This window comes from Procambarus clarkii, chromosome 20 (genome assembly GCF_040958095.1).
Source record: "Procambarus clarkii isolate CNS0578487 chromosome 20, FALCON_Pclarkii_2.0, whole genome shotgun sequence".
NCBI lineage: Eukaryota > Metazoa > Arthropoda > Malacostraca > Decapoda > Cambaridae > Procambarus > Procambarus clarkii.
The window spans coordinates 31,969,755-31,993,853 of NC_091169.1; positions in this window are offsets into that span (position 1 = coordinate 31,969,755).

The window sequence follows — 24,099 nt, forward strand, 5'->3', positions numbered from 1 at the left end:
TGTTGAGACACTTGTATAGTGCCCATTGATTTGTGACACTTGTATAGTGACTATTATGTTGTGACACTTGTATAGTGCCCATTGTGTTGAGACACTTGTATAGTGACCATTGTGTTGAGACACTTGTATAGTGACCATTGTGTTGTGACACTTGTATAGTGACCATTGTGTTGAGACACTTGTACAGTGACTAATGTATTGTGATACTTGTATAGTGACCATTATGTTGTGACACTTGTATAGTAACCATTGTGTTGTGACACTTGTATAGTGACCATTGTGTTGTGAAACCTGTATAGTGACCATTGTGTTGTGACACTTGTATAGTAACCATCGTGTTGTGACACTTGTATAGTGACCATTGTGTTGTGACACCTGTATAGTGACCATTGTGTTGTGACACTTGTATAGTAACCATCGTGTTGTGACACTTGTATAGTGACCATTGTGTTGTGACACTTGTATAGTGACCATTGTGTTGTGACACTTGTATAGTGACCATTGTGTTGAGACACTTGTACAGTGACTAATGTATTGTGATACTTGTATAGTGACCATTGTGTTGTGACACTTGTATAGTAACCATTGTGTTGTGACACTTGTATAGTGACCATTGTGTTGTGACACTTGTATAGTGACCATTGTGTTGTGACACTTGTATAGTAACCATCGTGTTGTGACACTTGTATGGTGACCATTGTGTTGTGACACTTGTATAGTGACCATTGTGTTGTGACACTTGTATAGTGACCATTGTGTTGAGACACTTGTATAGTGACCATTGTATTGTGACACTTGTATAGTGACCATTGTGTTGAGACACTTGTATAGTGCCCATTGATTTGTGACACTTGTATAGTGACTATTATGTTGTGACACTTGTATAGTGCCCATTGTGTTGAGACACTTGTATAGTGACCATTGTGTTGAGACACTTGTATAGTGACCATTGTGTTGTGACACTTGTATAGTGACCATTGTGTTGAGACACTTGTACAGTGACTAATGTATTGTGATACTTGTATAGTGACCATTATGTTGTGACACTTGTATAGTAACCATTGTGTTGTGACACTTGTATAGTGACCATTGTGTTGTGAAACCTGCATAGTGACCATTGTGTTGTGACACTTGTATAGTAACCATCGTGTTGTGACACTTGTATAGTGACCATTGTGTTGTGACACTTGTATAGTGACCATTGTGTTGTGACACTTGTATAGTGACCATTGTGTTGAGATACTTGTACAGTGACTAATGTATTGTGATACTTGTATAGTGACCATTGTGTTGTGACACTTGAATAGTGACCATTGTGCTGAGACACTTGTAAAGTGCCCATTGATTTGTGACACTTGTATAGTGACCATTGTGTTGTGACACTTGTATAGTGACCATTGTGTTGAGACACTTGTATAGTGAACATTGTGTTGAGACACTTGTATAGTGACCATTGTGTTGTGACACTTGTATAGTGACCATTGTGTTGAGACACTTGTATAGTGAACATTGTGTTGAGACACTTGTATAGTGACCATTGTGTTGTGACACTTGTATAGTGACCATTGTGTTGAGACACTTGTATAGTAACTAATGTATTGTGATACTTGTATAGTGACCATTATGTTGTGACACTTGTATAGTAACCATTGTGTTGTGACACTTGTATAGTGACCATTGTGTTGTGACACCTGTATAGTCCCATTGTGTTGTGACACTTGTATAGTAACCATCGTGTTGTGACACTTGTATAGTGACCATTGTGTTGTGACACTTGTATAGTGACCATTGTGTTGTGACACTTGTATAGTGACCATTGTGTTGAGACACTTGTACAGTGACTAATGTATTGTGATACTTGTATAGTGACCATTGTGTTGTGACACTTGAATAGTGACCATTGTGCTGAGACACTTGTATAGTGCTCATTGATTTGTGACACTTGTATAGTGACCATTGTGTTGTGACACTTGTATAGTGACCATTGTGTTGTGACACTTGTATAGTAACCATCGTGTTGTGACACTTGTATGGTGACCATTGTGTTGTGACACTTGTATAGTGACCATTGTGTTGTGACACTTGTATAGTGACCATTGTGTTGAGACACTTGTATAGTGACCATTGTGTTGTGACACTTGTATAGTGACCATTGTGTTGAGACACTTGTACAGTGACTAATGTATTGTGATACTTGTATAGTGACCATTGTGTTGTGACACTTGTATAGTAACCATTGTGTTGTGACACTTGTATAGTGACCATTGTGTTGTGACACTTGTATAGTGACCATTGTGTTGTGACACTTGTATAGTAACCATCGTGTTGTGACACTTGTATGGTGACCATTGTGTTGTGACACTTGTATAGTGACCATTGTGTTGTGACACTTGTATAGTGACTTTTGTGTTGAGACACTTGTATAGTGACCATTGTGTTGTGACACTTGTATAGTGACCATTATGTTGAGACACTTGTACAGTGACTAATGTATTGTGATACTTGTATAGTGACCATTATGTTGTGACACTTGTATAGTGACCATTGTGTTGTGACACTCGTATAGTGACCATTGTGTTGAGACACTTGTACAGTGACTAATGTATTGTGATACTTGTATAGTGACCATTGTGTTGTGACACTTGTATAGTGACCATTGTGTTATGACACTTGTATAGTGACCATTGTGTTGTGACACTTGAATAGTAAACCATTAAGTTGTGACACTTGTATAGTGACCATTGTGTTCTAACTCTTGTATAGTGACCATTGTGTTTTAACTCTTGTATAGTGACCATTGTGTTCTAACTCTTGTATAGTGACCATTGTGTTCTAACTCTTGTATAGTGACCATTGTGTTTCTAACTCTTGTATAGTGACCATTGTGTTCTAACTCTTGTATAGTGACCCTTGTGTTGTGACACTTGTATAGTGACCATTGTGTTGTGACACTTGTATAGTGACCATTGTCTTGTGACACTTGTATAGTAACCATCGTGTTGTGACACTTGTATAGTGACCATTGTGTTGTGACACTTGTATAGTGACCATTGTATTGTGACACTTGTATAGTTAGCATCGTGCTGTGACACTTGTATAGTGACCATTGTGTTGTGACACTTGTATAGTGGACCATTGTGTTGTGACACTTGTATAGTGACCATTGTGTTGAGACACTTGTATAGTGACCATTGTGTTGTGACACTTGTATAGTGACCATTGTGTTGAGACACTTGTACAGTGACTAATGTATTGTGATACCTGTATAGTGACCATTGTGTTGTGACACTTGTATAGTAACCATTGTGTTGTGACACTTGTATAGTGACCATTGTGTTGTGACACTTGTATAGTGACCATTGTGTTGTGACACTTGTATAGTAACCATCGTGTTGTGACACTTGTATGGTGACCATTGTGTTGTGACACTTGTATAGTGACCATTGTGTTGTGACACTTGTATAGTGACCATTGTGTTGAGACACTTGTATAGTGACCATTGTATTGTGACACTTGTATAGTGACATTGTGTTGAGACACTTGTATAGTGCCCATTGATTTGTGACACTTGTATAGTGACTATTATGTTGTGACACTTGTATAGTGACCATTGTGTTGAGACACTTGTATAGTGACCGATGTGTTGAGACACTTGTATAGTGACCATTGTGTTGTGACACTTGTATAGTGACCATTGTGTTGAGACACTTGTACAGTGACTAATGTATTGTGATACTTGTATAGTGACCATTATGTTGTGACACTTGTATATTAACCATTGTGTTGTGACACTTGTATAGTGACCATTGTGTTGAGACACTTGTACAGTGACTAATGTATTGTGATACTTGTATAGTGACCATTATGTTGTGACACTTGTATAGTAACCATTGTGTTGTGACACTTGTATAGTGACCATTGTGTTGTGACACCTGTATAGTGACCATTGTGTTGTGACACTTGTATAGTGACCATTGTGTTGTAACACTTGTATAGTGACCATTGTGTTGAGACACTTGTACAGTGACTAATGTATTGTGATACTTGTATAGTGACCATTGTGTTGTGACACTTGAATAGTGACCATTAAGTTGTGACACTTGTATAGTGACCATTGTGTTCTAACTCTTGTATAGTGACCATTGTGTTCTAACTCTTGTATAGTGACCATTGTGTTCTAACTCTTGTATAGTGACCATTGTGTTCTAACTCTTGAATAGTGACCATTGTGTTCTAACTCTTGTATAGTGACCATTGTGTTCTAACTCTTGTATAGTGACCCTTGTGTTGTGACACTTGTATAGTGACCATTGTGTTGTGACACTTGTATAGTGACCATTGTCCTTGTGACACTTGTATAGTAACCATCGTGTTGTGACACTTGTATAGTGACCATTGTGTTGTGACACTTGTATAGTGACCATTGTATTGTGACACTTGTATAGTTAGCATCGTGTTGTGACACTTGTATAGTGACCATTGTGTTGTGACACTTGTATAGTGACCATTGTGTTGTGACACTTGTATAGTGACCATTGTGTTGAGACACTTGTATAGTGACCATTGTGTTGTGACACTTGCATAGTGACCATTGTGTTGAGACACTTGTACAGTGACTAATGTATTGTGATACTTGTATAGTGACCATTGTGTTGTGACACTTGTATAGTAACCATTGTGTTGTGACACTTGTATAGTGACCATTGTGTTGTGACACTTGTATAGTGACCATTGTGTTGTGACACTTGTATAGTAACCATCGTGTTGTGACACTTGTATGGTGACCATTGTGTTGTGACACTTGTATAGTGACCATTGTGTTGTGGCACTTGTATAGTGACCATTGTGTTGAGACACTTGTATAGTGACCATTGTATTGTGACACTTGTATAGTGACCATTGTGTTGAGACACTTGTATAGTGCCCATTGATTTGTGACACTTGTATAGTGGACTATTATGTTGTGACACTTGTATAGTGACCATTGTGTTGAGACACTTGTATAGTGACCATTGTGTTGAGACACTTGTATAGTGACCATTGTGTTGTGACACTTGTATAATGACCATTGTGTTGAGACACTTGTACAGTGACTAATGTATTGTGATACTTGTATAGTGACCATTATGTTGTGACACTTGTATAGTAACCATTGTGTTGTGACACTTGTATAGTGACCATTGTGTTGTGACACCTGTATAGTGACCATTGTGTTGTGACACTTGTATAGTAACCATCGTGTTGTGACACTTGTATAGTGACCATTGTGTTGTGACACTTGTATAGTGACCATTGTGTTGTGACACTTGTATAGTGACCATTGTGTTGAGATACTTGTACAGTGACTAATGTATTGTGATACTTGTATAGTGACCATTGTGTTGTGACACTTGAATAGTGACCATTGTGCTGAGACACTTGTATAGTGCCCATTGATTTGTGACACTTGTATAGTGACCATTGTGTTGTGACACTTGTATAGTGACCATTGTGTTGAGACACTTGTATAGTGAACATTGTGTTGAGACACTTGTATAGTGACCATTGTGTTGTGACACTTGTATAGTGACCATTGTGTTGAGACACTTGTATAGTAACTAATGTATTGTGATACTTGTATAGTGACCATTATGTTGTGACACTTGTATAGTAACCATTGTGTTGTGACACTTGTATAGTGACCATTGTGTTGTGACACCTGTATAGTGACCATTGTGTTGTGACACTTGTATAGTAACCATCGTGTTGTGACACTTGTATAGTGACCATTGTGTTGTGACACTTGTATAGTGACCATTGTGTTGTGACACTTGTATAGTGACCATTGTGTTGAGACACTTGTACAGTGACTAATGTATTGTGATACTTGTATAGTGACCATTGTGTTGTGACACTTGAATAGTGACCATTGTGCTGAGACACTTGTATAGTGCCCATTGATTTGTGACACTTGTATAGTGACCATTGTGTTGTGACACTTGTATAGTGACCATTGTGTTGAGACACTTGTATAGTGAACATTGTGTTGAGACACTTGTATAGTGACCATTGTGTTGTGACACTTGTATAGTGACCATTGTGTTGAGACACTTGTATAGTGACTAATGTATTGTGATACTTGTATAGTGACCATTGTGTTGTGACACTTGAATAGTGAACATTGTGTTGAGACACTTGTATAGTGACCATTGTGTTGTGTCACTTGTATAATGACCATTGTGTTGAGACACTTGTATAGTGACCATTGTGTTTTGACACTTGTACAGTGACTAATGTATTGTGATACTTGTATAGTGACCATTATGTTGTGACACTTGTATAGTAACCATTGTGTTGTGACACTTGTATAGTGACCATTGTGTTGTGACACCTGTATAGTGACCATTGTGTTGTGACACTTGTATAGTAACCATCGTGTTGTGACACTTGTATAGTGACCATAGTGTTGTGACACTTGTATAGTGACTATTGTGTTGAGACACTTGTACAGTGACTAATGTATTTTGATACTTGTATAGTGACCATTGTGTTGTGACACTTGTATAGTGACCATTGTGTTATGACACTTGTATAGTGACCATTGTGTTGTGACACTTGAATAGTGACCATTAAGTTGTGACACTTGTATAGTGACCATTGTGTTCTAACTCTTGTATAGTGACCATTGTGTTCTAACTCTTGTATAGTGACCATTGTGTTCTAACTCTTGTATAGTGACCATTGTGTTCTAACTCTTGTATAGTGACCATTGTGTTCTAACTCTTGTATAGTGACCATTGTGTTCTAACTCTTGTATAGTGACCCTTGTGTTGTGACACTTGTATAGTGACCATTGTGTTGTGACACTTGTATAGTGACCATTGTATTGTGACACTTGTATAGTTAGCATCGTGTTGTGACACTTGTATAGTGACCATTGTGTTGTGACACTTGTATAGTGACCATTGTGTTGTGACACTTGTATAGTGACCATTGTGTTGAGACACTTGTATAGTGACCATTGTGTTGTGACACTTGTATAGTGACCATTGTGTTGAGACACTTGTACAGTGACTAATATATTGTGATACTTGTATAGTGACCATTGTGTTGTGACACTTGTATAGTAACCATTGTGTTGTGACACTTGTATAGTGACCATTGTGTTGTGACACTTGTATAGTGACCATTGTGTTGTGACACTTGTATAGTAACCATCGTGTTGTGACACTTGTATGGTGACCATTGTGTTGTGACACTTGTATAGTGACCATTGTGTTGTGACACTTGTATAGTGACCATTGTGTTGAGACACTTGTATAGTGACCATTGTATTGTGACACTTGTATAGTGACCATTGTGTTGAGACACTTGTATAGTGCCCATTGATTTGTGACACTTGTATAGTGACTATTATGTTGTGACACTTGTATAGTGACCATTGTGTTGAGACACTTGTATAGTGACCATTGTGTTGAGACACTTGTATAGTGACCATTGTGTTGTGACACTTGTATAGTGACCATTGTGTTGAGACACTTGTACATTGACTAATGTATTGTTATACTTGTATAGTGACCATTATGTTGTGACACTTGTATAGTAACCATTGTGTTGTGACACTTGTATAGTGACCATTGTGTTGTGACACCTGTATAGTGACCATTGTGTTGTGACACTTGTATAGTAACCATCGTGTTGTGACACTTGTATAGTGACCATTGTGTTGTGACACTTGTATAGTGACCATTGTGTTGTGACACTTGTATAATGACCATTGTGTTGAGATACTTGTACAGTGACTAATGTATTGTGATACTTGTATAGTGACCATTGTGTTGTGACACTTGAATAGTGACCATTGTGCTGAGACACTTGTATAGTGCCCATTGATTTGTGACACTTGTATAGTGACCATTGTGTTGTGACACTTGTATAGTGACCATTGTGTTGAGACACTTGTATAGTGAACATTGTGTTGAGACACTTGTATAGTGACCATTGTGTTGTGACACTTGTATAGTGACCATTGTGTTGAGACACTTGTATAGTAACTAATGTATTGTGATACTTGTATAGTGACCATTATGTTGTGACACTTGTATAGTAACCATTGTGTTGTGACACTTGTATAGTGACCATTGTGTTGTGACACCTGTATAGTGACCATTGTGTTGTGACACTTGTATAGTAACCATTGTGTTGTGACACTTGTATAGTGACCATTGTGTTGTGACACTTGAATAGTGACCATTGTGTTGTGACACTTGTATAGTGACCATTGTGTTGAGACACTTGTACAGTGACTAATGTATTGTGATACTTGTATAGTGACCATTGTGTTGTGACACTTGAATAGTGACCATTGTGCTGAGACACTTGTATAGTGCCCATTGATTTGTGACACTTGTATAGTGACCATTGTGTTGTGACACTTGTATAGTGACCATTGTGTTGAGACACTTGTATAGTGAACATTGTGTTGAGACACTTGTATAGTGACCATTGTGTTGTGACACTTGTATAGTGACCATTGTGTTGAGACACTTGTATAGTGACTAATGTATTGTGATACTTGTATAGTGACCATTGTGTTGTGACACTTGAATAGTGAACATTGTGTTGAGACACTTGTATAGTGACCATTGTGTTGTGTCACTTGTATAATGACCATTGTGTTGAGACACTTGTATAGTGACCATTGTGTTTTGACACTTGTATAGTGACCATTGTGTTGTGACACTTGTATAGTGACCATTGTGTTGTGACACTTGTATAGTGACCATTGTGTTGTGACACTTGTATAGTGACCACTGTGTTCTAACTCTTGTATAGTGACCATTGTGTTCTAACTCTTGTATAGTGACCATTGTGTTCTAACTCTTGTATAGTGACCATTGTGTTCTAACTCTTGTATAGTGACAATTGTGTTGTGACACTTGTATAGTGACCATTGTATAGTGACCATTGTCTTGTGACACTTGTATGGTAACCATCGTGTTGTGATACTTGTATAGTGACCATTGTGTTGTGACACTTGTATAGTGACCATTGTGTTGTGACACTTGTATAGTTAGCATCGTGTTGTGACACTTGTATAGTGACCATTGTGTTGTGACACTTGTATAGTGACCATTGTGGTGTGACACTTGTATAGTGACCATTGTGTTGAGACACTTGTATAGTGACCATTGTGTTGAGACACTTGTACAGTGACTAATGTATTGTGATACTTGTATAGTGACCATTGTGTTGTGACACTTGTATAGTAACGATTGTGTTGTGACACTTGTATAGTGACCATTGTGTTGTGACACTTGTATAGTGACCATTGTGTTGTGACACTTGTATAGTAACCATCGTGTTGTGACGTATAGTGACCATTGTGTTGTGACACTTGTATAGTGACCATTGTGTTGTGACACTTGTATAGTGACCATTGTGTTGTGACACTTGTATAGTAACCATCGTGTTGTGACGTATAGTGACCATTGTGTTGTGACACTTGTATTGTGACCATTGTGTTGTGACACTTGTATAGTGACCATTGTGTTATGACACTTGTATAGTGACCATTGTGTTGTGACACTTGAATAGTGACCATTAAGTTGTGACACTTGTATAGTGACCATTGTGTTCTAACTCTTGTATAGTGACCATTGTGTTCTAACTCTTGTATAGTGACCATTGTGTTCTAACTCTTGTATAGTGACCCTTGTGTTGTGACACTTGTATAGTGACCATTGTGTTGTGACACTTGTATAGTGACCATTGTCTTGTGACACTTGTATAGTAACCATCGTGTTGTGACACTTGTATAGTGACCATTGTGTTGAGACACTTGTATAGTAACTAATGTATTGTGATACTTGTATAGTGACCATTATGTTGTGACACTTGTATAGTAACCATTGTGTTGTGACACTTGTATAGTGACCATTGTGTTGTGACACCTGTATAGTGACCATTGTGTTGTGACACTTGTATAGTAACCATCGTGTTGTGACACTTGTATAGTGACCATTGTGTTGTGACACTTGAATAGTGACCATTGTGTTGTGACACTTGTATAGTGACCATTGTGTTGAGACACTTGTACAGTGACTAATGTATTGTGATACTTGTATAGTGACCATTGTGTTGTGACACTTGAATAGTGACCATTGTGCTGAGACACTTGTATAGTGCCCATTGATTTGTGACACTTGTATAGTGACCATTGTGTTGTGACACTTGTATAGTGACCATTGTGTTGAGACACTTGTATAGTGAACATTGTGTTGAGACACTTGTATAGTGACCATTGTGTTGTGACACTTGTATAGTGACCATTGCGTTGAGACACTTGTATAGTGACTAATGTATTGTGATACTTGTATAGTGACCATTGTGTTGTGACACTTGAATAGTGAACATTGTGTTGAGACACTTGTATAGTGACCATTGTGTTGTGTCACTTGTATAATGACCATTGTGTTGAGACACTTGTATAGTGACCATTGTGTTTTGACACTTGTATAGTGACCATTGTGTTGTGACACTTGTATAGTGACCATTGTGTTGTGACACTTGTATAGTGACCATTGTGTTGTGACACTTGTATAGTGACCACTGTGTTCTAACTCTTGTATAGTGACCATTGTGTTCTAACTCTTGTATAGTGACCATTGTGTTCTAACTCTTGTATAGTGACCATTGTGTTCTAACTCTTGTATAGTGACAATTGTGTTGTGACACTTGTATAGTGACCATTGTATAGTGACCATTGTCTTGTGACACTTGTATGGTAACCATCGTGTTGTGATACTTGTATAGTGACCATTGTGTTGTGACACTTGTATAGTGACCATTGTGTTGTGACACTTGTATAGTTAGCATCGTGTTGTGACACTTGTATAGTGACCATTGTGTTGTGACACTTGTATAGTGACCATTGTGGTGTGACACTTGTATAGTGACCATTGTGTTGAGACACTTGTATAGTGACCATTGTGTTGAGACACTTGTACAGTGACTAATGTATTGTGATACTTGTATAGTGACCATTGTGTTGTGACACTTGTATAGTAACGATTGTGTTGTGACACTTGTATAGTGACCATTGTGTTGTGACACTTGTATAGTGACCATTGTGTTGTGACACTTGTATAGTAACCATCGTGTTGTGACGTATAGTGACCATTGTGTTGTGACACTTGTATAGTGACCATTGTGTTGTGACACTTGTATAGTGACCATTGTGTTGTGACACTTGTATAGTAACCATCGTGTTGTGACGTATAGTGACCATTGTGTTGTGACACTTGTATTGTGACCATTGTGTTGTGACACTTGTATAGTGACCATTGTGTTATGACACTTGTATAGTGACCATTGTGTTGTGACACTTGAATAGTGACCATTAAGTTGTGACACTTGTATAGTGACCATTGTGTTCTAACTCTTGTATAGTGACCATTGTGTTCTAACTCTTGTATAGTGACCATTGTGTTCTAACTCTTGTATAGTGACCCTTGTGTTGTGACACTTGTATAGTGACCATTGTGTTGTGACACTTGTATAGTGACCATTGTCTTGTGACACTTGTATAGTAACCATCGTGTTGTGACACTTGTATAGTGACCATTGTGTTGTGACACTTGTATAGTGACCATTGTGTTGTGACACTTGTATAGTTAGCATCGTGTTGTGACACTTGTATAGTGACCATTGTGTTGTGACACTTGTATAGTGACCATTGTGTTGTGACACTTGTATAGTGACCATTGTGTTGAGACACTTGTATAGTGACCATTGTGTTGTGACACTTGTATAGTGACCATTGTGTTGAGACACTTGTACAGTGACTAATGTATTGTGATACTTGTATAGTGACCATTGTGTTGTGACACTTGTATAGTAACCATTGTGTTGTGACTCTTGTATAGTGACCATTGTGTTGTGACACTTGTATAGTGACCATTGTGTTGTGACACTTGTATAGTAACCATCGTGTTGTGACACTTGTATGGTGACCATTGTGTTGTGACACTTGTATAGTGACCATTGTGTTGTGACACTTGTATAGTGACTATTGTGTTGAGACACTTGTATAGTGACCATTGTATTGTGACACTTGTATAGTGACCATTGTGTTGAGACACTTATATAGTGCCCATTGATTTGTGACACTTGTATAGTGACCATTATGTTGTGACACTTGTATAGTGACCATTGTGTTGAGACACTTGTATAGTGACCATTGTTTTGAGACACTTGTATAGTGACTAATGTATTGTGATACTTGTATAGTGACCATTGTGTTGTGACACTTCAATAGTGAACATTGTGTTGAGACACTTGTATAGTGACCATTGTGTTGTGACACTTGTATAATGACCATTGTGTTGAGACACTTGTATAGTGACCATTGTGTTGTGACACTTGTATAGTGACCATTGTGTTGTGACACTTGTATAGTGACCATTGTGTTGTTACACTTGTATAGTGACCATTGTGTTGTTACACTTGTATAGTGACCATTGTGTTGTGACACTTGTATAGTGACCATTGTGTTATGACACTTGTATAGTGACCATTGTGTTGTGACACTTGAATAGTGACCATTAAGTTGTGACACTTGTATAGTGACCATTGTGTTCTAACTCTTGTATAGTGACCATTGTGTTCTAGCTCTTGTATAGTGACCATTGTGTTCTAACTCTTGTATAGTGACCATTGTGTTCTAACTCTTGTATAGTGACCATTGTGTTCTAACTCTAGTATAGTGACCATTGTGTTCTAACTCTTGTATAGTGACCATTGTGTTGTGACACTTGTATAGTGACCATTGTGGTATGACACTTGTATAGTGACCATTGTGTTGTGACACTTGTATAGTGACCATTGTGTTGTGACACTTGTATAGAGACCATTATCTTGTAATACTTGTGTAGTGACCATTGTTGTAATAACCCACATTGTATATATCTCGCCTTGTATCTATCTCGACTGCGCACCCGCTACTACCACTGAGCTAACCGTGCAATCTCCGCTCTTTCTATGGTAATAACAGATGCTATCGATCATGTAAGATGTTAACACTCGGGCCGTCATACGAAGACGTAAACCAGTACACAGAGGAAGGAGAGAGAGGGAGAGGAAGAGGGAGGCAGAGCGAGAACGAGAGCAAGGGAGGGAGAACGAGAGCGAGTGAGGGCGAGGGAGAGTGAGACACTAGTGAGGGAGAGTGAGAAAGAAGGATAGAGATAATCGTAGTCACAGCCTATCGTATGAGTTACCGAGTGACGCTGCCATCACCCTGAGTTACCGGACAGGGGACCGGAGTGAGAGTCGTAGGTCTTGCAGATGGAATAACCTACCAGGACAGGTGTAGGGGACAATTGAACGGTACAAGGATCCTGGCCTGACACTCGAATAATCCTGACCACTTGGGAACTATAGGGTACACAAGAATAAGGCGGGACACACCCAATACTAACACCTCAACACGGAAGACGAACGGGGGAAGGAGTACGGGATAATTAAGAACACTAGGTCACTGGGGCAAAGGGGACGGTAGGCCCAATATCACTAAGACAAGGAACCATTAATACACATTTTATAACACTTAATATATGACTTTATTTAATTAATTAAATAAGACACTCCCTAACTATATTCCCTACTAGAGGCCAAGGATACTGAATGAGGTGCTTTAGTACAAGAGAGCCGTACTTACTCGTATGTTGTTCCACAGTTTTCCTGGGAAGATGATGTTCCTTCCCCGAGTCCACACACACCTTCCTACTGGGCTTCGCCCACTCTACTGTCTGTCCCATGATCTGCTGCTCCTCAGCTGAACATGAGGGTTTTGCATTTGATGTTTAGGGGTTAATCCCTGAAGATTATCATGACGGCATCAACTCTGACCTCTTTGTGATTCGATGACCGTTGACCTGACTCTATGGCTAACTTGTACAGAGGTGTAACTTTTACATTGTCTGCAGCCGCCTGTCTGGCGCCTGTGGGTTGTTCATCCTCCACGTGGCCTGTTCATGCTGTTATGATGTTCATGTACTATGTACTGCTCTCTTGTTACATTGTGTTGTGACACTTGTATAGTGACCACTGTGTTGTAAAACTTGTATAGTGACCATTGTGTTGTAATACGTGTATAGTGACCATTGTGTTGCAATACTTGTATAGTGACCATTGTGTTGTGACTCTTGTATAGTGACCATTGTCTAGTAATACTTGTATAGTGACCATTGTGTTGTGACACTTGTATAGTGACCATTGTCTAGTAATACTTGTATAGTGACCATTTTGTTGTAACAATTGTATAGTGACCATTGTGTTGTAATACTTGTATAGTGACCATTGTGTTGTGACACTTGTATAGTGACCATTGTGTTGTGACACTTGTATAGTGACCATTGTGTTATGGCACTTGTATAGTGACAATTACGTTGTGACACTTGTAAAGTGATAAATGTATTGTGACACTTGTATAGTGATCAAAGTATTGTGACACTTGTATAGTGATAAATGTATTGTGACACTAGTATAGTGATTAAAGTATTGTGACACTTGTATAGTGAATATTATGTTATGGCACTTGTAAAGTGACCATTGCCAAGAGTAGGGAAGGTGGGGAAGGGAAGGAAAGGTTGTGAAGGGTAGCACAGATTGTGAAGGGAAGGGAAAAGTTTTTTTTTTTATTATTTTCTACCACAGACGTGGCCACACATTTACAATGCTAACCAGCATATATACATTTTCTTCTGTCCTCCATGGACAGGGTTAGAGAAATGTTAAACATAAAGTTCAAGGGTTTATTGAACACTCAACCACAGAAGGTGATTCGGTGCTTTTGAAATGCTAAGCTAACCTACATACGTAAATACATAGATACACAGATTTACGTATGCCCTACATAAAGTGTTTGATGTGTCTTTTACATAGTGTCATTAATGTACATTCACAAAGGTGAAATGTAATTCTGATCAGCTTCCATATATACTTTATACCCATACATATACATACACACACATATACATACATATATACACACACATGCATTCACATACATCTGTCTCATTTACTCTGACAGGGTGAGATAGCTGATATAGAAACTAGTGTGCAATTAAGCACTTAATCACTGAAGGTGATGAAGGTGCTTTTACAAGCTCAGGTTATATAGTTACACCATATATATATATATTGAATAAATGATATATTACATGGTCAATCTTGGATACAAGTCCAATATATCATCAAGTGTTCCAGTACTCATATAGTAATTACAGAGTTCAGCCACCTTAGCCCAGGTGGGCGAAAGTCAGTCAGTATGGGACATTCTACAATATAATGTTCAAGAGAGTGCATGTTTTCTCTTTCACAAAGTTGACACATTGTGTACTCGACATTTGGGTTTTGAGAAAGCTGCCAGATACGTCTATATCCCAGGCGTATTCTGGCCACTATAACATCACATTGCCGGGTTCTTGTTCTATTAGTCCCATATGTGAATGTCTCCTCACGATATCTATCATAATATTTAATGCTACAACTTTTAGGTCTTTGTGAATTTGTTAGGTCGGTGAGATTTTCATTAGATATTTGTTTAAGTATTCTCTTTGTCACTGCTAATGAAACACCCATATCAATTTCTACCACTGGTTTTCTGCAGGCTTTCTTAGCAAGCATATCAACAGTGTCATGCCTTGAGATGCCAACATGTGATGGTATCCATAGGAATTTAATCTCAAATCTATATTCTTTAGCAGCTAAAACATTCATTCGAATATCACTGACTATTTTCTGGGTGTCACTAGGGAAAAGGGTGAAGGGGAGGGAAGGTGGTGAAGGGTAGGACAGATTGTGAAAGGAAAGGAAAATGGTGAAAGGTAGGGAAGGTGGTGAAGGGTAGGGAAGGTGGTGAAGGGTAGGGAAGATCGTGAAGGGTTCGGAAGGTGTTGAAGTGTAGGGAAGATGGTGAAGGGTTGAGAAGGTGGTGAAAGGTATGGGAAGATGGTGAAGGGTTGGGAATGTGGTGAAGGGTACGGAAGGTGGTGAAAGGATGGCAAGATGATGAAGGGATGGAAAGGTGGTGAAGGAAAGGGAAGGTGGTGAAGGGTACGGAAGGTGGAGAAAGGATGGGAAGATGATGAAGGGTTGGAAAGGTGGTGAAGGAAAGGTAAGGTGGTGAGGGATAGGGAAGATAGGGAAGGGAAGGTGTTGAAGGGAAGGTGGTGAAGGGTAGGGAAGATGGTGAAATGGGGGGAAGGTGGTGAAGGTAGGGAAGGTGGTGAAGGGTAGGGAAGATGGTGAAGGGTAGGGAAGGTGGTGAATAGGGACGGTGGTGAAGGGTAGGGAAGAGGGTGAAGGGTTGGAAAGTTGGTGAAGGGTAGGGAAGGTGGTGAAGGGTAGGGAAGGTGATGAAGGTAGGGAAGATTGTGAAAGGTAGGGAAGGTGGTGAATAGGGAAGGTGGTAAAGGGTAGGGAAGGTGGTGAAGAGTAGGGAAGGTGGTGAAGGGTAGGGAAGGTGGTGACGGGTAGGGAAGGTGATGAACGGATTGGAAGGTGGTGAGGTATAGGGGAAGTGATGAAGTGTTGGGAAGATGGTGAAGGATAGGGAAAGTGGTGATGTGTGGGGAAGGCAGGGAAGGTTGTGAAGGGTAGGAAAGATGTTGAAGTGTAGGGAAGGTGGTGAAGGGTAGGGAAGGTGATGAAGGGTAGGGAAAGTGGTGAAGGGGAGGGAAGATGGTGAAGGGTTGGGAAGATGGTGAAGGGTACGGAAGGTGGTGAAGGGTAGGGAAGGTGATGAAGGGTAGGGAAGATGGAGAAGGGAAGGGAAGGTGATGAACAGTTGGGAAGTTGGTGAATGGTGGGAAAGGTGGTGAAGGATAGGAAAGATGGTGAAGGGTAGGGATGGTGATGAACGTTAGGGAAGGTGGTGAAGGTTAGGGAAGATGGTGAAGCGTTGGGAAGGTGGTGAAGGGTAGGGAAGATGGTGAAGGTTGCAAAGGTGGTGAAGGGTATGAAAGGAGGTGAAAGGAAGGGAAGATGATGAAGGGTTCGAAAGGTGGTGAAGGGAAGGGAAGGTGGTGAAGGGTAGGGAAGGTGGTGAATTGTAGATAGATGGTGAATGGTTGGAAAGTTGGTGAAGGGTAGGGAAGGTGGTGTGACGGTGTCCCCCCCCCCTTATATTTCTCCTACGCCAGCTGTAAGAGTCATATCCACTTTACCTGAACGTTCTTTACGTTCCGGGGAAACAATTTGATATATGTGGGAGCGTGAAGTGTTCTCGCGTTGGCGAGAAATTCGCAAAAGAAGATTGTTTTGGCCAGTGGCTTAGGCCCTTTTGGACGCCAAGATGGCGTCGGCCCCTACGTTTTCCCGCCAAGACGTTGTGACGTCAGTGGCACCAGATTGGTCAAGAACAGTGACGTGGCACAGGGAGCCAATGAGAAACGCCCCTGGCAAGTATGACGTCACGAGTGCAGGGGGGTCCGGACGGCGCGGGCCGTGGCGCCCAGGAGTTTGACACGACACGTCGAGGAGGTCGGATGTGCGATCGGGGGTCCTGTCAGTCTGACAGTTTTCACCCCACTCCGGTGGATTTACACGTCATCCTGTAGTCTGCAAGCACCCTGTGAGGTCTTCCTATATTCCATGTGTTTAAACCGAAGAAGGAATTGACGAGAAATGAGCAGCAAGTGCTCCAGTGACAGGTGTGTTGCAAGAAGTGAAGTCTGAGCAGTGACGTCCGGGATGACTGTGCAGTTTCACCAGTTTAGGTGACGACGTAGCGGCTGGGCCAATCCACCGAGAGGCAGGAGAAGAACGAAGCTAACTGGGAATCAGAACGACTGCAGCCGAGAGAAAGGACTGCAGACGTAGTTGTGAGGAGAAGTCGACGGCCAGGAGACCGACTCCAACCCTTCAAGAGGTTGTGGAGGAGCACGGGCCTGCAGAGGATAGAGCACGGTGAAGACGCGTTTTTGAGTGTTGATTGAGTTCCTGGAGAGAGCATCAGTGTGTGTGTGGGGCATTCCCTACAACGAGTCGAGAGCCGGGTCCAGGAGCTACAATTCAACTCTCAACAGAGGACAAGTCCACATCATTGAGGTGGAAGTAGGTAATTCAGTTTTCCCTCCCCATTCCCCTTTAGTCAGCTATTTAGCCAGAATATCTTCTATGTTGTGAGCAGGGCTCACCAATGTCTATGTCATAGTAAGGCACAGTTGTGCAGAGAAATGCTGTAGAGAGCTCTCGCAAAATATATATGTGGTGTGTGAGTGCACCTGTGATTTATCGAAATATTTGCTGTGTCGAGGACATTTACATTCATGTGACATTAATATTATAAGTTTGTGTCAGAGAATATATATATATATAAATGTACTATTTATTAGTAAAAGGCTGTGTGCCCCGTATTGACTCATTATTACTAATATTGATGAAATGATCTATATATATATGTTGGAGTATGGAATAGTATATTCATGTGTACAGTGATTTACTGTGTTTATTGCCATTGAAGTAATCAACTGTGTTTAATGCCAGTACAGTGATTTATGGTGTTTATTGCCATTATAGTGATCTACTGTGTTTATTGACAGTACAGTGAGCTACTGTGTTTATTGGCAGTATAGCGATTTACGGTGTTTATTGACAGTATAGTAGTTTACTGTGTTTACTACCATTGTAGTGATTTACTGTGTTGATTGCCAGTATTGTGGTTACCGTGAATTTAAAGAAATAGGCGCTTAAACCCAGGACAACAAGTACAGAGAGAGTATACAGTGAGGAGGCGTGGCAGCTGGGAATGTACGGTGGTGGGGGAGTGTTGCCGTCGCGTGGTGTTCCAGATTATGAAGAGGGAGTGATTTGCTGCCATGTTGTTGATTCAGAGCTATAATACTTTAATATTTTAAGTAAAATGCAAAACCACGTTCGTGTTTGTATTATCCCTCCATTACTTGTTGCTATTGAGATTATTGAGTCCATTGAAAGAGAGAGAGTGATTGAGATATAAACCTGCCTGTTACTAGATTTGATTAGTGTGCTCTCTGCCACTACTACCACAATTCCACAATACCACTGGAGTGTTACTGGACACGGGAAACACCAGTTGGTGACCTTTCAGTTAGCAGTAGAGCCCTTTGTCAGGGTGGGCACACGATCAAGAGAGTAGATTGTGTTCCCACTTGTCTTCAGGCTATAAGGCCGGCCAGAGGTAGACTGGGAGACTCTCCAGGTGAACAGTGGCACCTTGAGGGTAGAGTGAAGACCCGCAGGGCTACAGTAAGTAACAGTTACCACTACTAGTACTTGGTGGTGACTGGTGAGAGGGAGTTTAACCCCGACATTGGCGACCTTGCCAGGATATTAAGTACGGTTACTTACTTGAAACCTCGACATTGGCGACCTTGCCAGGATCACGATCAAGGATAACGATAACGGTTGAGATTGTGGTGCTTAATAGTGGCCAGAGGTATCAGGTACAGGTAACATATTCACTCATAGCACAAGTATGGAGGACGATAAGGTGGCAAAGTTTATTGATACCAGGGATGAGCAGGTGCTGGAGGATTGCACCAAGGCGCAGCTGCAGTTGATAGCTGACCACTTTGGGATACAGTTGAGATCCTCCAAAGTGGGAGAGAGGAGGCTTGAGATTGTGGCACAGCTCAGGGCCCGAGATGAGGCTTTGGGGGAGGAACGGCCATAGACACCTGCCAGTGCAGGGGAGAACTTGAGCATTGGTGGAAGCAGTAGGGGATCCAGCGGCAGCCGGCGCAGCGTTAAGCTGGAGATAATGAAGCTACAACTGGAAGCACAGCTGAAGCGTGAAGAACGAGAGGCACAGATGAAGCGTGAAGAACGAGAAGCACAGCTGAGGAGAGAAGAAGCGCAGCTGAAGCGTGAAGAACGAGAAGCACAGCTGAAGCATGAAGAACGAGAAGCACAGCTGAGACGGGAAGAGCGTGAACATGAAGCACAGCTGAGACGGGAGGAGCGTGAGCTGGAAGCCAAGCTGAAGCAGCAAGAGATTGAAGCTAACAGAGAGGTTGAGCTGAAGCGGGCTGAACTAGGGCTAGTCCCACCTGCACCCCCACAGCAAGAAGACTGCTGGGTGCGAGAGAGAGATTTACCGGTCTTTGTGCCTAATGAAGCTGAGGGCTTTTTTGACCACTTCGAGAGGGTCGCTACCTTGAAGAAGTGGCCAAGAGCAGAGTGGGCGGAGCTGGACCAGGGTAGGCTCACCGGTGAAGCTCGCGAAGCCTACAACATGCTGGACCTCAAGGAATGCACCAAATATGATGCTGTGAAGAGAGCGGTGCTCCACTCTTTCAAGCTGACACCGGAATGTTATAGGAAAAGATTCCGAGAATGTACCCGTTCGCCAGGTAAATCTTATGCAGAGACGGCGAGGGACATGGAGAGAAAATTCCTGAAATGGTTGGAATCTGAAGGAGCTAAGTCAGCTGAGGATGTCAAACGGTTCATGGTCATGGAGAAATTTATGTCCGTGCTCTCTCCTGAGATCAGGATTAGAGTCAAGGAGGCAGACATAAAGGACCTGAGGGCTGCCGCTGACAGAGCTGACATGTTGGAGGAAGCCTTGCGACCACGCAGAGAGGTACCACACCGATCGCCAGTATACTCCGGATATGGGGGAAGTTTCAGGAAGACTGACGGATGGAGGACAGGAACGAGTTCTCCCAAGTCCCACCTCTCGAGTGGAGACGGTAGGGGATCGAAGAGTTCTGTGGAACCGGCCAAGCAGCCCCTAGCTGAGAGTGCAGGAGTTGTTGCTGTGACGAGAGACGCTACGAAGGAGACGACGGAAGGCGCGAGGAAGATCCATGGAGCGACGGCCTCTGGATGCGTTGCCAGGGCGAGCGGTGGTTGAAGGTCACTGCTAAGAAGGATCCGCTGCTACAACTGTGGAGGATTTGGACACGTCGCGCAGGAATGCAGACGCCTTAAGCAGCAGGGGAACGTTGCTTTCATTCGGGTGGAGGACCAAGAGGCCGAGGACATGCGGGATGAGCCCGTACTAAGCTTGGAGAAAAGAGTTCACTCGTTCGTGTGTGAGGGGACAGTAAGGATGGGGGAGGCAGACCCCATTCCTGTGAAGATATTGAGAGATACCGGGGCTGATTTTACCCTGGTGAGTAGAACCCTGTTCCCCAAGGGTTACGAGAGTACCAGTTTGGGGGTGGCAGTTGTGACCACTGTGGGAGGCCCAGTGAGGATGCCCCTGCACCAGGTGACTTTAGATTCTGATTATGGCTGCCAGACCCTAGTGGTAGGGGTCTGTGCCTCGATGCCCAAGATGGAGGCGCAAGTCATCCTTGGGAATGACGCCTGTGGAGTATGTGTTCTCACTAACCTCGTGAAGAGCGAAGAGTGCTTGGAGCACTACAAAGAGAAAGGCGGAGTATTGGACACCTGTGAGAACAGGTGACCCTCGCCAGTTCTCTTGGAGTGGACCGCACTCGTCTGGGGGAGTTATAGCAGGTGGAGTTCCCAGATTTGATTCAGGAGGCCAAAGGAGGACGTGTTGGTCCCGAGAGGGCCACTCATTTTTATATGCAGGACGGAATGCTGATGAGACAATGGAGGATGCAGGACGGAATGCTGATGAGACAATGGAGGCCTGTCAGAATGGAGGCCGGAGAAGAATCACTAGGTACGAGGCACCAGTTAGTGTTGCCAGTTGTTGGTGGTGAAAAGTGGGGAAGGTGGTGAAGGGTAGGGAAGATGGTGAAGGGTAGGGAAGGTGATGAACGGTAGGGAAGGTGGTGAAGGGTAGGGAAGATGATGAAGGGATGGGAAGGTGGGGAAGGGTTGGGAAGATTGTGAAGAGTTGGAAAGATGGTGAAGGGTAGGGTAGGTGGTGAAGGGTAGGGAAAGTGATGGAGGTAGGGAAGATTGTGAAGGGTAGGGAAGGTAATGAAGGAAAGGGAAGGTGGTGAAGAGTAGGGAAGGTGGTGAAGGGTAGGGAAGGTGGTGAAGGGTAGGGAAGATGATGAACGGATTGGAAGGCGGTGAAGGGGTAGAGAAGGTGATGAAGGTTATGGAAGACGGCGAAAGGTAAGGAAGGTGATGAAGGGATTGGAAGGCGGTGAGTATAGGGAAGGTGATGAAGGGCAGGGAAGACGGGGAAGGGTAGGGAAGGTGGTGAAGTGTAGGGAAGCTGGTGAAGAGTAGGGAAGGTGGTGAACGGTAGGGAAGGAGGTGAAGTGGAGGGAAGATGGTGAAGGGTAGGAAAGATGGTGAAGTGTTGGGAAAGAGGTGAAGGGTAGGGAAGATGGTGAAGGGTTGGAAAGATAGTGAAGGGGAGGGAAGGAGGTGAAGGGGAAGGAAGGAGGTGAAGAGTAGGGAAGATGGTGAAGGGTAGGGAAGGTGGTGAAAGGTATGGAAGACGGTGAAGGGTAGGGAAGGTGATGAACGGTAGGGAAGGTGGTGAAGGGTAGGGAAGATGGTGAAGGGTTGGGAAGGTGGGGAAGGGTTGGGAAAATGGTGAAGGGTTGGAAAGATTGTGAAGGGTAGGGAAGGTGGTGAAGGGTAGGGAAGAGGGAGAAGGGTAGGGAAGATGGTGAAGGTTAGGGAAGGTGATGAACGGTAGGGAGGTGGTGAAGGGTAGGGAAGATGATGAAGGGATGGGAAGGTGGGGAAGAATTGGGAAGATTGTGAAGGGTTGGAAAGATTGTGAAGGGTAGGGTAGGTTGTGAAGGGTAGGGAAAGTGATGGAGGTAGGGAAGATTGTGAAGGGTAGGGAAGGTGGTGAAGGGTAGGGAAGGTGGTGAAGGGTAGGGAAGATGATGAACGGATTGGAAGGCGGTGAAGGGTAGAGAAGGTGAGGAAGGGATTGGAAGGTGGTGAGTATAGGGAAAGTGATGAAGGGTGGGAAAGATGGGAAAGGGTAGGGAAGGTGGTGAAGTGTAGGGAAGATGGTGAAGGGTAGGAAAGATGGTGAAGTGTTGGGAAAGAGGTGAAGGGTAGGGAAGATGGTGAAGGGTTGGAAAGATAGTGAAGGGGAGGGAAGGAGGTGAAGGGTAGGGAAGATGGTGAAGGGTAGGGAAGGTGGTGAAGGGTAGGGAAGTTAGTGAAAGGTATGGAAGACGGTGAAGGGTAGGGAAGGTGATGAAAGGCTGGGAAGATGGTGAAGGGTAGGGATGGTGGTGAAGGGTTAGGAAGATGGTGAAGGGCTGAGAAGGTGGTGAAAGGAAGGGAAGATGATGAAGAGAAGGGAAGGTGTTGAAGGGTAGGGAAGGTGGTGAAGGGTAGAGAAGAAGGTGAAGTGTTTTGAAGATGGTGAAGGGTAGGGAAGGTGGAGAAGGGTAGGGAAGGTGGTGAAAGGTAGGGAAGATGGTGAAGTGTAAAAAATGATGGTGAAGTGAAGGAAAGATGGTGAAGGGTAGGGAAGATGGTGAAGGGTTGGAAAGATGGTGAAGGGTAGGGAAGGTGATTAAGTTTAGGGAAGGTGATGGAGGTAGGGAAGATTGTGAAGGATAGGGAAGGTGGTGAAGAGTTGGGAAGGTGGTGAAGGGTAGGGAAGGTGGTGAAGGGTAGGGAAGGTGGTGAAGGGTAGAGAAGGTGGAGGAATGTAGGGAAGATGGTGAAGGGTTGGGATGGTGGTGAACGGTAGAGAAGATGGTGAAAGGGAGGGAAGATGGTGAAGGGTAGGGAAGGTGGTGAAGTGTAGGGAAGGTGGTGAAGGGTAGAGAAGGTGGTGAACGGTAGAGAAGGTGGTGAACGGTAGAGAAGGTGGTGAAGGGGAGGGATGATGGTGAAAGGTAGGGAAGATAGTGAAGGGTAGGGAAGGTGGTGAAGTGTAGGGAGGGTGGTGGAGTGTAGGGAAGGTGGTGAAGGGTACAGAAGGATGTGAAGGGGAGGGAAGATCGTGAAGGGTAGGGAAGATGGTGAAGGGGTATGAAGATGGTGAAGGGTAGGGAAGGTGGTGAATGGTATGGAAGGTGGTGAAGGGGAGGGAAGGTGGTGGAGGGTAGGACAGATGGTGAAGGGTAGGGATGGTGATGAACGGTAGGGAAGGTGGTGAAGGGTAGGGAAGATGGTGAAGCGTTGGGAAGGTGGTGAAGGGTAGGGAAGATGGTGAAG